This window comes from Chiloscyllium plagiosum, chromosome 48 (genome assembly GCF_004010195.1).
Source record: "Chiloscyllium plagiosum isolate BGI_BamShark_2017 chromosome 48, ASM401019v2, whole genome shotgun sequence".
NCBI lineage: Eukaryota > Metazoa > Chordata > Chondrichthyes > Orectolobiformes > Hemiscylliidae > Chiloscyllium > Chiloscyllium plagiosum.
The window spans coordinates 1270990-1275601 of NC_057757.1; the positions used below are offsets into that span (position 1 = coordinate 1270990).

At 45.8% G+C, this 4612-nt stretch overlaps 1 protein-coding gene across 1 annotated transcript in view; it reads left to right on the forward strand.

Annotated features, from left to right (window-relative positions):
• Positions 1-4612, forward strand: part of LOC122544296 (beta-1,3-galactosyltransferase 5-like) — a 26251-nt gene that overhangs the window by 6131 nt on the left and 15508 nt on the right. The gene's annotated exons all lie outside the window — the stretch shown is intronic.

The following is a 4612-nucleotide window of genomic DNA, read 5'->3' on the forward strand; positions in this document are numbered from 1 at the left end:
AGGTGCTGCCTAAGGATCTTTGGTGAGTTTCTGCAGTGCATCTTGTAGATGGTACACACTGCTACTACTGAGCGTCGGTGGGTAAGGGAGAGAGGGGATGTTTGTGGACGTGGGGCCAATCAAGCGTGGGCGGCTTTGTCCCTGGATGGTGTCGAGCTTCTTGAGTGTTGTTGGAGCTGCCCCCATCCAGGGGCAAGTGGGGAGTATTCCCTCACCCTCCTGACTTGTGCCTTGTAGATGGTGGGTCAGGCTTTGGGGTGTCAGGAGGTGAATTACTGACCGCAGTACCTCTTGTCTCTGACCTGCTCTTGAAGCCACTGTGTTTATGTGGTGAGTCAAGTTGAGTTTCTGGTCAATGGTAACCCCAAGGATGTTGACAGTAGGGGATTCAGTGATGGCAATGCTGTTGAATGAAAAGGGGCAGTGGTTACAGTGTCTCTTATTGGTGATGGTTATTGTCTGGCATTTGTGTGCCGTCAATGCTAATTGCCACTTATCGGCCCAAGCCTGGATATTGTCCAGATCTTGTTGCATTTGAGCATGGACTGCTTCCGTACGTGAGGAGTCCGGAATGGTGCTGAACACTGTGCAATCATCGGCAAACATCCCCACTTCTGACCTGATGACATAGGGAAGGTCGTTGATGAAGCAGCTGAAGATTGGTGGGCCTAGGACACTAGAGTCACAGAGTCATAGAGATGGACAGCATGGAAACAGACCCTTCGGTCCAACCCGTCCATGCTGACCAGATATCCCAACCCAATCTAGTCCCACCTGCCAGCACCCAGCCCATATCCCTCCAAACCCTTCCTATTCATATACCCATCCAAATGCTGTTGTGGAAAAAATATGGGATCATAATTGCAGGCATTATTCCATGTGTGTTCTCAATAGACACTCTCTACAATTGTAGCAAGACCTCTTTATACTTGTATTCTAATCTGCTTATAATTAAGGCTGGAATGCCAGTTGCCTTTCTAATTGCATGCTGTATCTGCATGCTAACCTTTTTGTCCCAGTTTGAGTGCCTCCAGTTCTCTGATCAGAAGCATTTACAAGTTTTGCACCTTTTCAAAAATCCTGCTTTTGTATTCTTAGGACCAAAGTGAAAGTCCTCACATCATTCTCAATCGGCCACTTTATTGCCCAATCACAAAAACTATCTGTATCTGTGTAATTTCTTTGTGCCTTCTCTCAATTTGCATTCCCACTTCACTTTGTGTTGTGAGTGAGTTTGGATATATTATCATCTCCCTGTATAGTTCACGAATAAAGCTCAAGTTCCAGTGTTAAACCCTGTTTTACTACACAGTTACAAACTGCTATCTTCCTTATGCCATTTCTCCTAATTCTCTGCTTTCTCTCCGTTCATGAATCCTCTGTCTGTGCTAATATATTATCCCAACGCCATGGGCAATTCTGAAGAACAGTGATATTGGACCCCACCGTTAACCATTTCCTGTTTTCACTCATTCGTGAACCGTGGACAGGCCACATTTATTGTCTGTCCCGAGCTGCCCTTGAACTGAGTGGCTTGCTAGGCCATTTCAGAGGGCAGTTGAGAGAAGACGTCATTGCTGTGGGTCTGGTCATGTAAGCCAGGCCAGGTGAGAATGGTACATTTCCTTCCCTGAAAGTCATTAGTGAACCAGATGGGGTTTTCCCAACAATTGACAGCAGTTTCACGGTAGATTATTCAATTCCAGATTTTTTTTTTTCGATCAGCTGTGTTGGAATTTGAGCCTGGTTCCCAGAGCATTTGCCCACTTTCTGGATTGGCAGTCTAGCAATGGCGCCAGTGGGCTGACTCCTTCCCATTGCCTTTTCTCTCCATTGTAGCTGCCCGACCAGCTGAACTTCTCCACCATTTAGCGAATCAATCTGACGAGGTCGTTGTGGTGAACAAGGAAATGGCAGAGAAGTTAAACAGATACTTCGCATCAGTCTTTAGGGTGGAAGATACTTTTTGTGCCTCCCATTAACATTAAAGACTCCAGGAGGAGGAATTAAATATTACCACTGGAGAAGTAGTTTTAGGCAAAATAAAAAGGCTAATGACACAAATCTCTTGCCTCTGTTACCTTGCACCCAAGCATCCTAAAATAAGTAGCTACAGAGATAGTGAATGAATTGGGTCTAATTTTCTACAAAAACTTGGACTCTGGAGCAGTGCTGGCGGATTGGAAAACTGCCAATATGTCACACCTATAAGTCAGTTGGTATCTATTGTTGAACAGATATATGTAAACTATGGAGGAAGTAATTTGAGCTATAGGGAGAGGTTGAACAGGCTGGGGCTGTTTTTCTTGGAGAGGTGGTATGTTGTATTTGACAAAGTACCTTACCAATGGTTAAGTCATGAAATAAACGTTTGTGGTGTTGGAGGTGGTATATTGGAGCATCAGAGGCTGAGGCATGACCTTATAGAGGTTTCTGAAATTATGAGGGGCATGGATAGGGTAAGTAGGCAAAGTCTTTTTCCTGGGGTCGAGGAGTTCAGAACTAGAGGGCATAGGTTTAGGGTGAGAGGGGAAAGATATAAAAGAGACCTAAGGGGCAACTTTTTCACACAGAGGGTGGTGCGTGTATGGAATGAGCTGCCAGAGGAAGTGATGGAGGCTGATCCAATTGCAACATTTAAAAGGCATCTGGATGTGTATATGAATGGGAAGGGTTTGGAGGGAGATGGGCCGGGTCCTGGCAGGTGGGATTAGATTGGGTTGGGATATCTGGTCGGCATGGACAGGTTGGACTGAAGGGTCTGTTTCCGTGCTGTACATCTCTATGACTCTTAAGTAATTTGAGAAATCATGATCTGATCAAGCAGAGTCAACATGACTTTTAATTAGATTCTCTACAGTATAGAAACAGGCCCTTCAGCCCAACAAGTCCACACCGACCCTCCGAAGAGTGACCCACCCAAATCCACTCCCCTACCCTATATTCACCCCTGACTAATGCACCTAACACTATGGGCAATTTAGCATAGCCAATTCACCTGACCTGCACATCTTTGGATTGTGGGAGGAAACCAGAGCACCCAGACGAAATCCACACAGACTCGGGGAGAATGTGCAAACTCCGCACAGTCAGTCGCCCAAGGCTGGAATCGAACCCGGGTCCCTGGTGCTGTGAGGCAGCAATGCTAACCACTGAGCCACCGTGCCACCTTCATGAAAGGGAACTTGTATCTGAGTTCTTTGCAAAAGTCTCAACCAGAGTGGATAGAGGGGAGGCATGTTGTATTTGACAAAGTACCTTACAAAAGGTTAAGTCATAAAATAAACGTTTGTGGTGTTGGAGGTGGTATATTGACATAGAGAATTGGCTGATGGGCAGGAAACAACTTGTTGGGACGAGGTGTTCTTATTCAGCTTGGCAACATGAAGGCCAGTAGGGTTTCACTGGGATCAGTGCTGGGACTGGAACATTTTACACGATATATTAATGACTTAAAGGAAGCAAATGTAGTGTAGCCAGAATTGAAAGGCCACAGAAAGAGCTAGGTTAGTACATAGAACATAGAACATAGGACAATGCAGCACAGAACAGGCCCTTCGGCCCACGATGTTGTGCCGAACATTTGTCCTAGCTTAAGCACCCATCCATGTACCTATCCAATTGCCGCTTAAAGGTCACCAAAGATTCTGACTCTGCCACTCCCACAGGCAGCGCATTCCATGCCCTCAGCACTCTCTGGGTAAAGAACCTACCCCTGACATCACCCCTATACCTTCCACCCTTCACCTTAAATTTATGTCCCCTAGTAGCACTCTGTTGTACCCAGGGAAAAAGTCTCTGACTGTCTACTCTATCTATTTCCCTGATCATCTTATAAACCTCTATCAAGTCACCCCTCATCCTTCGCCGTTCCAATGAGAAAAAGGCCTAGCACTCTCAACCTATCCTCGTACGACCTATTCTCCATTCCAGGCAACATCCTGGTAAATCTTCTCTGCACCCTCTCCAAAGCTTCCACATCTTTCCTAAAGTGAGGCTACCAGAACTGCACACAGTATACCAAATGTGGCCTAACCAAAGTCCTGTACAATTGCAACATCACTTCATGACTCTTGAATTCAATCCCTCTGCTAATGAACGCTAATACACCATAGGCCTTCTTACAAGCTCTATCCACCTGAGTGGCAACTTTTAAAGATCTATGTACATAGACCCCAAGATTCCTCTGTTCCTCCACCTTACTAAGAACACTACCGTTAACCCTGTATTCCGCATTCTTATTTGTCTTTCCAAAATGGACAACCTCACACTTGGCAGGGTTGAACTCCATCTGCCACTCCTCAGCCCAGCTCTGCATCATATCTAAGTCCCTTTGCAGCCGACAACAGCCCTCCTCACTATCCACAACTCCACCAATATTCGTATCATCTGCAAATTTACTGACCCACCCTTCAACTCCCTCTTCCAAGTCATTAATAAAAATTACAAACAGCAGAGGACCCAGAACTGATCCCTGCGGAACTCCACTTGTAACTGGGCTCCAGACTGAATATTTACCATCTACCACCACTCTCTGACTTCGACCGGTTAGCCAGTTTTCTATCCAATTGGCCAAACTTGCCTCTATCGCATGCCTCCTGACTTTCCGCAT